The 15,265-nt window shown below is 39.0% G+C and overlaps 1 protein-coding gene across 1 annotated transcript in view; it reads left to right on the plus strand.

Moving 5' to 3' along the window:
- DTNA (dystrobrevin alpha) overlaps window positions 1-15,265 on the plus strand; it is a 367,519-nt gene that overhangs the window by 63,160 nt on the left and 289,094 nt on the right. The window lies entirely within an intron of this gene.

A 15,265-nucleotide genomic window follows, 5' to 3' on the forward strand; every position in this document is an offset into this window, starting at 1 on the left:
TTCTTGCCCCACTAATTCTATGCTAACAAATATGCTAGTGACACATTAGCTACATAGGCTCCATTTTCTAAGAAACTTCAAAACCCAAGACATAGTTGATGCATCCAACATCATCTCACAAACATCAAGTCAGCCCTGAACCTTTAAAGAAAGTTAAAGTGACTTTTTGAAGGCAAATTGAGTCATTTAGGGAAGGACAATGGAGAAAGGGAAGCTCAGTAATTACCCACCGTTTTTTCATTGTAACTTTCATAGGATTATAAATTGGTTATTATGATATTATCTAAAATGATATAGAAGGAATAATTATGACACAAATTATCATATACTGGCAAGTTACTACAAATATAGACAGTTTTACAAAGATTAGAGTTTTTATAGTAATCTTTTAAGAGACATTGCTTTCTGCCTTTTGTAAATTTGATCATCAGGACTTGTCACTCATCAGCAAAAGAAAAAATATATATTTCAAAAACATAAGTGGACCTATTTTTATTTTATAATGACAATTTTTAAATTATTAAATTTCTAACACTTTATGCCAGGGTGCCTCGGTCAGCCTGTCATCTTCTTTCCGTTACCTTCCCTATGTTCCTATCAAAAAGAGAGTTATAAGCAGCAAAAATTGATCTTGCTATGAATTTTGCTCTGAGATGCAACCAGCCAAGGAATTAGTCTATCGTATGTGTCACTGGAGTCATCCTGGGGGAAGTCTTACAGGAGGTGAGAATTACTCTGAGAGCTGAGCTGTATGCTTAAGGCCTGACTCCATGAATATTGCAGGCTGCCTTCATGCAGAGGAGTTTATGAAAGACATCTTTTTGTTTTTCAAACTACATTGAGAGAGGGAGACGCAGAATCAGAAGCAGGTTCCAGGCTCCGAGCTGTCAGCACAGAGCCCGACAGGGGGCTCAAACTTATGAACCGTGAGATCATGACCTGAGCCAAAGTCGGACACTTAACCGACTGAGCCACCCAGGCACCCCAAGAATATGAATTTTAATATATCCCAGGTACAATATGTGTTACATGTATCAGCTCAGTTGCGTTCACAGCAACCAAACTGTTAACCCAGCCAGAACCTTTCTGGGATGGTTTTGAGATAAATCTAAAAGAAATTAAACTAAATACAATTTGATGAAAGGTTAAAAGAGTATCGTATAAAAACAGTTGAATTTTAATGATGGAAGAGTGAATATTTTTGGACATTGGGGCAGCCTTTAACCTCCTTTTTCCTTGAGGCTTGAGGGATTGATGTTTGGGTTACAATTCCGTGGAGACTTTGATTTTCCTCTTTTAAAGAATGGTCTCCTTGCCTTCCACTCTGCCTTAGATGTATTTCTCTGCTATGAATTTATTGATTGGACATTTCATTGAGAGGGTATGGCCTACTTTGCCTGAACAAGCAGGGCTGTGACCTCTCTACCTGCAGGCTTGCCTGAGTTGGTGTGCTTTGGTTATCCATACATGTTAGACAAATTCCCCAGACAGGGAGACAGCCAGAGCTGTGAAGGGAAAGCATCACTGTGTTATTGACTTGGGTCCTTGGGGCTCTCAAAACAATAGAAATTGACTGGGGCCGAGAGGAAATTCCAGGCAAGACTTTTTTGAGGGTTTATGCTCCAGCACGGGAAGACAGCACAAAGGAAAGGGTTCTTCATGCTGGCTTTCTGAACAAAAGCCAGGGAAAGTTTTTAAAGAGGCTAAGGCAGGAAAAGAGTGAAGTCTAAGCATATAGAGGTGGGGATAGAAACAGAAAGTTGGATTTGCCGTGCAGTGGACAGAACATACTTTCTTGTCCATCACTTGTCTCATTGGTGATGAGGGAGCATAAGGTAAGCTGAGGGCAAAGTACAAGCTATCATACCTCCTGCCCCCCAAGTGGGATATGTGTGATATTCCTCAGGCACTCCTGGCCACCCAAGAACAAAGGAAAGGAAAGGAAACAAATGGTTAACTGATAGAGATCACAGTCATACAGGACTTGAGTCTCTGTCAGTTTACAAATATCTTAGTAAATTACAAGAAAAAGGCAATTTATCAATAGCCTAATCTCCAGAAAACCATAGACTCAGTTTCCTGGAGCCCCTAATATCACCTTCCCCTCCATAGTGATGCGGAGAACAAGGGCAAGAAGGAAATGGCAGGTAAAATAAAATTTCTTTGTAACCTGCAGCCCATTGATGAATACTTGAGGCAAATACAGAGTATAACATTTTTCCAGGAATCCCCCATCATCCTAATACCTTACTAGAGGAAAAACAACATTAGCTTGACAATAGCAAGGCCTCAGGTGTCTTAGGAGTCCTCTTTAGCATATCAAAGTCCTTCAGGAGGCCTCCCTTTTGCCTTACCTCTCCCAGCTCCATAGTATATAACCAGTTACCCCAGTGCAGCTCTTTCTGCCCATGGGTCCTGTCCCCGTGCTTTAATAAAATCACCTTTTTGCACCAAAGACGTCTTCAAAAATTCTTTCTTGGCCTTCAGCTCTGAACCCCACCATCACCCCAAAACCTCATCACTAGAAACCGGTCACAGTGTACCTTGCTTATTAGAAGGAGTGACTTACACCTTCATTAACACTAGACCCTTTTAGGGTGTCCTCCAACGAGTATTTGTCAATTTTTAATAATGTACAAATTAGTCTATGTGGTGTCTCTCCCCATCAGATGGTGGAAGCCAATGGCTGGGGAGGTGATAGGTTTCACCTGAAGCAGAACAAAGGCAATAGAAGTTTACTGAACATATTACAAGAGGGGCTGGGGTGCAGGCTGGCAGAGGAGAGACGGTCAGCAGAGAGACAGTGGGTGCCAGCTGTTTTTAAAGGGGGAGGGGGAGGAGGTATGGGAGCACATGGAATTTTCCCTTTTTTTGGTAAACTGTGCCTGGTTGTAAGTGACTCATTGGTTAGTTAGGGCCTAGGGATATTTTGAGGAGGGCCCCCAGATGAGCCTGTCTATATTGAGCCAGGGGGTCACTATGGACCCTTTCTACATTCCATCCCTCAAGACTTTGACTAAAAGTGGCCTCTACTCTTTTCTGTGTTTTTTGGGGTCTTTTTTTCTGGATTTTTTTGTTTCTTTTCCTATTAGCTTTCATTATCATTATTTCCTTGCCTTGTGCTGACTTCTCTTTACTTGCTTCTGTGGCGTTATTTTAGAACCAGATTGGATAAATCCTTTATTATCTGCTGCAGCCTTTTATTACTAGTGATAATGACTGTAGTTACTTTGAAAGTTAGTTCTTAAAAGGGGTCTCTCAAAGGGTGAGGTTGAAACTTGTTTGGTGATTGGTATATTTGGCAGATGAATCATAATTTGAAATTGAATGAATGAATTTGCCTCCATGGACTTTGGCCACTAAAAAAATGATTTAGAGAAAGTATTATCTGATTTCAAATGCTGCTTTTTGCAACTTAGGTATGTTAAGAAAGGCAAAAAAACAAGCCCAAATTGGAGTCATTTACCCCTCAGGACAGCAGGCCAAGACTTAATTACAAATTTAACTTGTCCCAAGAATGTGACCTTGTAAAAGTCAATCTGAAATTTCAAATCAGTACCAGTGAGGTAATCTGCCTGATAAAAATCCTGACTTTCCCTTTCCGAAAAAGAAGAGGTCCTAGCCTGAAACAATTCTTTCCTTTCTTTTGCTAATAACTTCCTTGCCCCAAGCTCCTTTCTCTAAAAGAAACCCTTCCATTTTGCACAACTCCTCAGAGCTGTACTTGCTTTATAGATGGGATGCTGTCAGATTCATGAATCACTTAATAAAGCCAATTAGATCTTCAGATTTACTCAATTAAATTTTTTAACAGGTGTGTTATTAAAGGATTGGTTCCACCTCAACCTCTCCTCCTTAAAAATCTAAGTGTTCTCTAGGAAGATGGGTGAACAACCAGAAACCTTTTAATAGTGTATTTCTGTTATACAAGAATGCCATCTTAGTTGATTGAGGCTTCTGTCTGAAATTCAAAAAAAAAAAAAAAAAAAAAGAAAAGAAAGAAAGAAACTTGCTGCCTTCATTGCTATCAAAAATTACAAGGTTATATGAATAGGTGGGGTGAGGGTGGAGTTTCCTCAGAAATTCTGCAGCCAGCATTTCCCATATACTGTTTTCCAAGAGTCTAGTGAGCAGAGTGTTGCCGTAGCTATTGGAAGGAATATGGGGTTAGGGGGTTGCTTTAATGTTTTATGGCTTGGGGATCTTACACGCAGTGCTAACATAGATCTTTCTGACTCACCCACATAAAGTTACAACTCTATGTGAAAAGAGTCAGATGTCAATTTAGTATTTGTATCACAGAAGGACATATGATCCATCAGGAGAGCAGATGGATGAGCACATTTTGGAACAGATTTGCCAAAATTATCTAAATTCTTAGGTGCCCTTTAAGTCTGAGAATTGCCTTTGGGATCCGTATATGTTTTAATATTTAATCCAAATTGATTGCATTGCTGAAAGAATAAGCAAATGAGCTAGTTTTGTTCTAGTTGTGTTTACCTAACATTTATTAAAATGTCAAGTCATTTCAGTTCTTTGGGTTCACTGCATTGTCCTCCAGGATCTTTAGATTTCTTTCGTTACTTTCAAGGTGCAGTAGCGGCCAATGTAACTGTGAATGTGTCATTCCCAACCAAAAATAGATGCAACCCTCTAAACGAAAGTATTTCCATTTTGCTACTATGTTATGTTTTATCCTCACTTCACCAGGCCACCTGTATTTATTTTTACGACTTTTCAGTTAATTGCACAGCTTTCTTTGCTGACTTTGCTTGTATTCTGCATTATTCAATAGAGCCCCTTCTTGGGCACTTCTTTGAGTCCCCATATTAACTCAATTTTTTTTTAAATCCACACTGCAATGGATCTTTTATTTCCTTTGCTGTGAAATATAAGGCCATCTGTTGAGGCTGGGATGTTATTATTTTTATCATCGCTGAGACTAGACTGGACTCCATTCATGTCTCTTGATGGATCTAGCCTGTCAGCCCTCAGAACAAAAGAGTTTTGTTTTCGCTCTCCTCTCTTAATGCACAGTGATTGATCATTGCTCACTCAAAATCTTACAGTTGTGAGTCTTTCATGTGAGGGCTCTCCCTCGCTCGCCGCCCCCCCCCCCCCACCCATGTGTAGGCCAACAGCAAGCCAAGCAGTTCTGCCTCCAAACTGTATCCCACAGGTGTTCACCTCTGCACAGCCATATCCACAGCCTTCAGTCAAATGCAAGTCACTGTCTCTTACCTGAACTACTGCAGTATCTTCTCCACTGGTCTTACTGCTAAATGAGTACACTTTTCATACAGCAGCCGGAACACCTTCTTATTTTCGCTTTCATTGGAGCTTTTTTAGTCTGTGCTTGTTGGCCTTTCCAGGTTAGCCATCAGTGCCCAATCTTGGATGTTTGACGTAGAAAGAAAACACAAAGAACTCTCTGCCATGTTGTTTCTCAGGCTCCAAGATCCTGACCCAGTCTGTCTTCTTCTCTCCAGCATGTTGTGTTTGTTTTGTATATAACACCTAGGATTTTAAGCTGGATTTAGCAGGAAGAAGAGGGAAAAGTGTATGCACTACATCTGTTCTGGACCTGGAAAGTCCAGAATGCCATTTTAAAACCAAATCACATTGTGTCACTGTCCCAAGTTTAAGCCTTTCGTTGGCTTTCATCGCTTTAAGTGCGCAATGCAAAAACAGGTCCATCTATAATAACGTGATGTTGGCCTGTCTCTTCAATAGTTACCTTGTGGCAGCTGGCTCTCATTCCATTCAGTTGGCCTTCTGTTCCCTTGTATGTACAAAAGCTCTTTTTTCTTGCTCAGAATCTTACGCCACTTGTTGTCTTTGTCTCAACCATTTGTCATCAGTGCTACTCTGCTTGGTTCCGTCTCAGCCTTCAGTTTAAATGCCTTTTCCTTTATATTGTCCTTTCCTAGCCACCTTACCTAATACTATTCTCTTACTCTCCTTATGTTCAAATGTTCTTCTGGAATTAATATAGATCAGATTTCTCAGTTCTTACTTTTCATAGTCTATGTGAGCAAGTTTCCAACACTGACCTTTTGAATAACATTTTAACAAACAGTTCATTTGGAGGATGTTAGTGTATTAGCATCAACCATTTTATAAACAAACACAAGACAACTCCTTAAGTTGTAGATCAATATGGCATCATAGGAACGGCTGGTAATTCTACTTTGCTTCTTTTTGATTCATTGATTAATATAACTAATATTTACTAACTGCCTATTATGTAGTGGGCACTAGTCTAGCTCCAGTTCTTATGGAGCATACATTCTAATAGAGGGGGGGAAACAATAAGTAAATATGAAAGAAATATATAATATACCATGGGATGAGTGTAAAACGTGAAACAGGGTAAGGGAAGAGAAAGTGGCTGAAGCATGCAAGGAACGGGAGAAGTATTTTACATACAGTAGTCATGAAAGATCTCTTTGCAGTAAGGTGACATTTGAGCAGGGAACTGAATGAAATTGGAGACCAACCCATACAGATGCCATACAGGAAGCAGAGGGAAGAGTAAGGACAAATTTTTTGAACCTAAAATTCGTGTGCCATTATTGAAGGGTAACAAGAGACAGGTGTGATAAGAGCTTAGTGAGGGAAGAGAAATACTAGATGAGGTCAGAGGAGTAAAAGACCATTGATGGAGGTCACTGACAGACCTTGACCATGAAAGACTGCATGTGCTTCTTACCCATGGCCACCCTTAGTGCTGGCTAAGAGTACCACCCATTGGAACATGGCAACTTGTCACCAATAGAAGCAAGCTGATGGTGAGATTTATTTCAAAGCATTATTTGATAGCTTAAAGTTCTAGTAAGAGTAATAGATACATGACACCTGTAAAGCCTGAGTTACCCAGTTGACTCTATGAGGCAGAGAGAATGAAGAGAAAGTAAAGATAATTATGGCAAATTATAAAAAAGTAATTAGAAATAGTTCTAAAAGGAAGTGAGCTAATTGTTTCAACGTTATTTAAGATTCCAAACTCACAGTTGTCTAATCGCTTTCCTATGTTGCAGGGTAACCAGTCTAAGCAACTAAGTCAAGTTCTCTGGATAAGTGTCAGGGTGGGGGTGCGGGGAGGGGGGAGAAGAAAATGAAAATATTCCAGAAATACCAAATGGAGATTAAATGTGTACACTCTTACATTTTTTTTAATTGAAGCTTAAAAACTGTTTTGGAAATATGGGATAAGAACTGAATGTCATATCTAATACCATGAAGACAGTAGGTTGGTGTCCCGTATAGGAAATGCAAAAGGAAAGATGTGGCCGGTTCCCTCTTTGGTGGATGGATGAATTTCACTCATCCATCCAGGCTCATATAATGAAGGCCTTTAAATCTTATCTTGACTATGTCTGACTGAAATAGAAAATAAAGATGTCATCCTCACTTTTCCTTATTGCACTTCCTCCTAAAATGAAAAGCTGCCTTCTAGAGGTCTTTATTCTATGCATAGTTGTTCTCAGAGCTGAACTACTTCCTTTTTCTCCTTTGCCATCCGTTTCTTCCCTAATAACTTGAGATTAATGTTGCATCATCTTTAGCATTACAAGCACCAACCCACAAAATGTGGACAGAGAAACACAAATTGTACAGTGCTTGAAAATATCACCTACCATTTTATAATTATTATAATCGTGTACTGGACCATGCTCACGTTAATAAACCACAAGAGATTCTTTCATTTCACCCTGCTCTTTTTCACTCTTTAGCGTTTCGCAGAGATGGTTCCCTTTATTTGAACGCCTTCCTTCCCCACCCAAATGCCACTTTGCCTGACTGTCTCCAATTTATCTTTCTGGCCTGAGGTTTTAAGTGACCTCTTCCTGTAAACCTTCCTTAATCATCCCTTTGTTAGACACTCTTTGCACATTAGTGCTCTGTATGACTCTATTATAGAGGAATTTAATACACCAATGATTTTTGTCTTAGATATGTCTTCTTTAGGAGACAACAAACTCCTTGAGAGCGGGGATTAAATGCTAATTTTTCTTATATCCACAGTACATAACACCATGCCAGGAACATAGCTAGGCACTCCAAATATTTGTTGAGTGATTGAATGAACATAATCCCCAAACAAACATTACGCTATTTAACTAAACATAGTAATGAAAAAGTTATAGTAAGTTCTAAAGTCATGAAGATATTTACTACTTTGAATTCCTTTTAAATGAATGATAAATACATAAATGCACGATAATGTTACCATAAGCATTTGAAATAAGATTTTACTCAGTTATTTTCATGGTCGTTTAGATGAGTCTTGATAACACTGAACATCTTGAATAGATAATTCATCTTACTCTTTCATGGTAGTCATTGAGAATCTATAGGAATTTAAAATGTGAGTAAAATTTCTTGACAATTTTTTTTCATTAAACATTGGCAGTGAATAAAAACACTATAAAATTATTTGGTTTAACGTATTAAGTTCTTCATTTTCAGTTTTTATCTATTTGAGTTGAATCCTAGTTAGAAACTTCATAATAACTTTGATAGTTACAAGATATATCATTTGATTTTGAAGAGGATGGTCATACCAGAAAAGCAAAATATATATGTATTTTTCTTCCTCTCTTCAAGATGTAGCAACAATTTCGCAAGCACATTCTACAGCACATATGACAGTAATAACAGATTTCAGCATCACTTTCAGAGATAAAAAGGTGCTCCTAAGACTACTATTTTCCTAACATCTTTAAAAAGAAATTGAAATAAAGTTTAAAATCCTATCATTGGGATCTTTAAGAACATTACACACAGACTTAGTTCTGGAACTACTGCCCTCTAAGGATATATTTGTATGTTGTTTAGAACATATACTATAGCAAAAGATTAAACTATTTAGTGTTTTGAAATATTGACAAAGGAACTTGTTTTCTCTTCTAAATTTGATATTTGCTGCCTTCCCAATATTATGGGTGAGGCTATCAGAGTAATGGCTTTCTTACAATGCTCCTGAAATCTGAAAATGCTTTGATTTCTTCACAAATCAGTAATTTAACTGCATAGAAAAGAATCCATTTTTGTTGTACCTCATAACTGATAGAAAAATATTAAAGTTTTGCCACACATGCTTATTATGTTAGAGGAAAAGGTTGTAAATGAGTGCTTATAGCAACATCATGACTTATTATCCTTATATTGCAAATGTTGTGCATATTTTGATTTTTATTTAGCAATAAATTTTATTTTTGCAACTGCTTTTCTCTACTTATAGTTGTACAGGAAAAATTTTTAAATACTATATCATGGCAACTATTCACTTATAGCAAATTCAAATTAAAAGTTAATTGCATGTATTTTTTTCTTTCTATTCTCTAGATTATCATTATTTGTATTCTAAGGTGTTAATATTACTTCTTTATTTTCCCATACATTAGGGCTTATTATAAAGCTATATGGCTATATTTATGGTGTTTTCTGTAAAATCAATTTGAAGCCATTAATTGCTGTGCCATAGCTATAGGACACTGATTTATTTAACAACCATTTCTTCAAATAAAACCTTTTACAGCAATAGTCTTGCTAAAAACTTCTTTAAAAGTGTACACACGAGTAAACACACATACACACACACACACACACACACACACCCCAAACACCTATCATTGAATTAAAAAAAATACCCATGTCCGTAATTTCACATTCATTACTCTCCACTGAAGTTGCCTTAAATCTCCCAAAATTTAGAGACCCTAACCTACATTCAGAAAATATGAAGAAAAAAAAGCACCTTGTAATTCTTCAGGAACCCCAAACTAGCCAAAGGTTGGTGGAATCATTCCACCTCATTCTATTCTTAAACTTTGTCATCAGTCAGAAGTTAATAATAGACATATCATGCCAGCATCTTCCTCCTTGTCTTTTTTTCACTATTGTACCCTATTTCGATTCACTTTTAGTAATAATAATAGGAGGGAGCTGAATAATAAAGGAAAAGACTCCCTTCCTGAGAGTAATAGGGACTCTTACCTGATGATCAGTTAGGGCAGTGAATCTCAAAGTGTGGTCCCTGTGCGTCAGGATCAGTATCACCAGGGACTTGTTAAAAATACAAATGTCTAACTTGGAGGGTGGGGTCCAGCAAATCTGTATTTTAACAAGCCTCCGGGTGATAGTGAGGCACAGTTAACATTCAGAACCACTGATTGAGAGAAGAGTTACCATGACAATCATGCATGTGAGAGTACACAGATAATTCTACAGTGTCTTTGAAGATCTCCCCCAGATTTATTGGTTAAATGCTGGAAAAATTGATAATAGTGAGGTACTGTGGCCTGGACGTATCGCACACTAAGAAACTGTATCATCAAACAATTGTGACCATGGGGCATTTACCTCATGAATTACAACACAAAGTATGAAAACTCCAAAGACTGAGGGGTTACACCGGATTGAACAGTACCCCCCAAATTCACACGCCCCTGGAACTCAGAATGTGACCTTATTTAGAAATAGGGTCTTTGCAGATGTAATAATTAAGATGAGGTCACTGTGAATTACCGTGGGCCCTCCTGCACTTCCTGGTATCACAATAATAAGGGCGGGTAGAGAGACACCAGGGAAGAAGACTGCAAAGATGGAGGCAGAGATTGGAGTTTTGCTGCCGCAAACCAACGAACAGCAAGGATTGGTGGCGATACCTTTGCTAGGAGAGAGACATGGGTGGACTCGCCCCCAGAGCCTCCAGTAGGAGCCAACTCTGCTGACCTTGATTTAGGACTTTAGGCCTCCTGAGCTACGGTAGAATAAATGTCTGTTCCAAGCCAACCAGCTTTTGCTAAGTTGTCATGGCAGCCGTGCAGGGACTAATGCAGTGGACCGCATGGAGTTTATATTTTGTGCGTATCCTTTGACTTGTTTTTGGTCCATAAAGATCTTCGCACAAATATGCTCTGTAAAGAAGGCTGTCCTGTCCCTCTTACCCCTCCTCCTCTACCCATCTCCCCACCCTTTCAAAGGATCTTTGAAGAGTCTAGTTTTAGCTGTGAAAGTCATGTTCTTATTTACCACTGGAGAAAAAAAAAAATTCCCCTAGAAGAATATTAAATGTAAAACCCTTTCATTTTGTGTATTTTTAGTTAGAAATTATGCTTATTATCTCTCATCCATCTGTCTTTCAGGAAAATTTTCGATTGACATGGATTATGCTTTTTAAGCTGCTTTATGCTCATTTGTTCAGATACATACCAAGCCTTTTAATTGGACCATTTTATATGCAAATAACTAATACCATTAAGTGTATCTGAGCCTCCTTCTGTTGCTGTTTAGCTGTGTCATAAATGCACTGACCCTCGGCAAGCAGGGTTAATCAGAGTCGCGTGCAAGTGCAGTGTGCATGCGTGTGGTGACTGCCCGCTGTAGATCTGAGATAAAGAATAGAGATTTACCACGCAGAGTTCTTTTGTGTCTTAAAAACAAAACACACATAATTATGAATGATGTATTTAGGGAAGCCTGCCTTAAGGAAATGGATTTGCATTCACTGTACCTGATGTGAATAGCTGCGTATGAGCTCCTCTGCTGTGTTTTTTTCACCCAAATGACTTAGCAGAGCATCTATATTTTAACGTGCAAATATATATTTTAAAAAGTCATAAAAGTTAAAAGGAATATTTAACAACAAGACAAGGGGCACCTGGGTGGAGCAGTTGGTTAAGTGTCCGACTTGGGCCCCGGCCATGATCTCACAGTTCCCGAGTTCCAGCCCCACACAGGGCTCTGTGCTGCCAGCTCAGAGCCTGGAGCCTGCTTCAGATTCTGTCTCCTTCTCTCTCTGCCCCTCCCCCACTCGGCCTCTCTCTGTCTCTGAAAAATAAATAGACATTAAAAAATATTTTTTAACAACTTTGATGTAGTAACTTAAATGACTTAAAAGATCTATCTTAAAAAAAAACAACTTTACATGTAATATTTTTAAAACCACAAAATGCTTCAGAGCACGATTTTTCCTGGGCTTTCTTCCATGTTTTATTTCTACAGCTTTCATTTCTGAACCTGTTAATTTTCAAGTTTCCCCGAAAACTTTTAATATTCTTAGTCCATTTATCAACATGGTTTTCTAGTATTCTTAATTACAGTTTTTGAGCCAGCATAGAGATCTCAGAGATATTTATGAGACAGTTACTCTCCTCACAATAAGATTAATTCCACGTTTTAACACAACAGTGGTACTGCGGTTTGAATTCCACGCTAAGGAGCCTGGAATTTACTTTTAAAAATCAGTGTAGGTGAGGGGTGCCTGGGTGGCTTAGTTGGTTAAGAATTCAACTCTTGGTTTGGGCTCAGGTAATGATCTCATGGTTTGTGAGTTCGAGCCCTCCATTGGGCTCTGCACTGGCACTATGGAGCCTGCTTGAGATTCTTTCTCTCTCTCTCTCTCTCTCAATCTCTCTCTCTCTCTCAAAATAAACTTTAAAAAAATAAAAATTAGTGTAGGTGATAAATATTGTTGTGTAAAGGAATAGCATAATAAATGTTACACAGATCTGAAGGTATTCAGCAAGACTACTTAGAGAAAAAGATCTATCTTTTTTCTTTTTTAAGTTTCACTTATCTATTTGGAGAGAAAGAGAAAGAGAGAGCAAGAGCAGAGGAGGGGCAGAGAGAAGGAGAGAGAGAAAATCCCAAGCAGGCTCCACACTGTCAGCACAGAGCCTGATGCGGGGCTTGAACTCATGAACTGTGAAATCATGACCTGAGCCGAAATCAGGAGTCGGCTGCTTAACCGACTGAGCCACCCAGGCGCCCCAAGATCTATCTTATCATGTGTAGATTGATCCTATTTCTATAGTAACTACTCAAACAAAAAAATCCTTTGCTTCATTCTTGCAACATATCTACTATGTGTTAAGATAGAGGGATAGAGAAGAAATTCAGCCCTACTTTCAAGGAGTAGTAATCTAACAGGGAAGAGGGACAATAACCACGCAATTATAAATCAGCCTAAATATACCGCATTGGGTCACTTGGGCTGGGGGGAATTAAGAAAGGTACTATATCGGTTTCCTAGGGCTGCTGTTACAAATTACCACAAACTTGGTGGCTTGAAACAAGAGAAATGTATTCTCTCATAGTTCTGGAGGCTAGAAGTCCAAAATCAAGGCCTCCTGCAGGGCCATACTCCCCCTGAAGGCTATAGGAGTGCATCTTTCCTTGCTTTTCCAGCTTCTGGTGGCTCCAGGCATTCCTTGGCTCATGGCTGTGTCACTGCAGTCTGCCTCCATCTTCTCATGTGTCTGTCCCCTCCTCTCTTGTCTCTTATAAGGACATGTGTCACTGGATTTCAGACCCTTCCTAATTCAGGATGATCTCGTCTCAAAATCCTTAACTGAATTACATCTACAAATACCCTATTTCCAAATAACATTACATTAACAGGTTCTAAGTAGACATATCTTTGCTGGGGGGGGGGGGGGAAGGGGGCACCATTCAACTCACTGCAGCTACCCAGAGGCGGTGACACCTCCCTAGCAGAGCAGGTTTGAGGAGAGAGGAGAGAGGAGAGACATATGTGAGTTCTCTTCTAGGCATGGAGGTATGTCTTTTCTCCTTCAAGTTAGCACAATGCCTAGCATGTAGCAAGAACTCCATGACTGTGAGATTATTAGCGAAATACTCTCAGGAAACTGTTCATTGGCAAGTGGACATACACTTCTGGAGATCAGAAGAAAGGTCTGGGTTGGACAAAGGAATGGATAAGATTACCAAGAGAAGCTGTGCGAGAACAGAGAAGAATAAAGCAAGGACTAAGAGTCCATCGTTGAACTGGGTTTGGAAAAGACTGAGAAGGAATTGCTGGAAAAACAAGAGGGAAGCCAGGATAGAGGGGTGGCATAGGAGACAAGAAAGGAAGGAATCTTGAAGAAGGAGGAGGGGGAGGAAAGAAAAGGGTGTCAGGTGACATTAAGTTGATTAAGTAGTATAAAGCCTGAATTTGGGAACTTTGATTTAAGCAATTTCAGAAGTTAGGAAGCCAGTTTTCAGTGGATTAAAAATAGCAGAAGGTTTGACAGACATTTTGTTTTTAATTTCCTGATGGACGATGAAACTAAACCAATAGATAGGCTTCCCTCCACAACTCACTATGCACATATTTCAGAGAAAGCATTGTGAAAAACTTCTATGAGAGGACACATGTCTGTGACCTCTCTCCTTTGATCCCAGAGACAGACCATGCAAGTTGTTATGGATCATTAGAGCCGCTGTGCTGGTGTCTTCCATTCGTAACCTCTCTGCTCGTCGCTGGACATCTTATCACATTCACAGTGGGAGAATGCAGATTCCAAACTGCAATTCTGACTCTGATCTTCCATGTAAAAGAATGTTCTTCAGGCATCCCACTGAATCCACTATAAAACATCAGTCGGGCATACAGAACATCAACTTAGAGACCTTCCTGATGAGTAGTGTGAAATATATTTACAATCAAAGGACCCTGCAGTTTTATATGCTAGAGATTTAAAAACACCTTACCATCATCAGCTTTTTCCTTTACAACGACATCTGCTATTAAATGAATTTAGTTTAGGTTTTTTTTTTTAAGTTAGTAACTGAAATATCCTGATGGCTATCATCTCATCTATTGGAAGGAGACTGAGCAAGCCCTTCCATGGCATATTGTCAATATTCCACAAATTTGGCCTTTTCAGTTCCATTGAAAATTAAAATTATTCCGTTGAAATTAAGGAATAGTTGAACACTGTGGTTTCTCTGTGTAACTTAGTATCCCCACAACCCTCTTGAAGTAATAACGATAGAAACTATATTCCAGTTCATTTGTGTGAACTAATTAAAAACAATTTTTGGAAGGAGAGTAGGTTTGGACTTTTGGATATTGTTATTTTACATGGTAACTGTCATTAGAAGTCCTTGAATCATTTTCTCTGCTTTATGAACTGAGATTATGGCAGCTGTGTTCACTTCAAAAACTAAAAATGAACTTGCCATTCCCTAGCTTCACAAACAGAACTTTAAAATCAGGCAAAATATGGGGCACCTGGGTGGCTCAGTCAGTTAAGCGCCCGACTTTGGATCAGGTTATGATCTCATGGTTCGTGGGTTTGAGTCCCACATCGGGCTCTGTGCTGACAGCTCAGAGCCTGGAGCCTGCTTCAGATTCTGTGTCTCCTTCTCTCTCTGACCTTCCCCCTCTAGCACTCTGCCTCCCTCTCTCTCAAAAAATAAATAAACATTAAAAAAAATTTTTGAATGAATAAAATCAGGCAAAACAAAA

This window comes from Prionailurus viverrinus, chromosome D3, assembly GCF_022837055.1.
Source record: "Prionailurus viverrinus isolate Anna chromosome D3, UM_Priviv_1.0, whole genome shotgun sequence".
Taxonomy (NCBI): domain Eukaryota; kingdom Metazoa; phylum Chordata; class Mammalia; order Carnivora; family Felidae; genus Prionailurus; species Prionailurus viverrinus.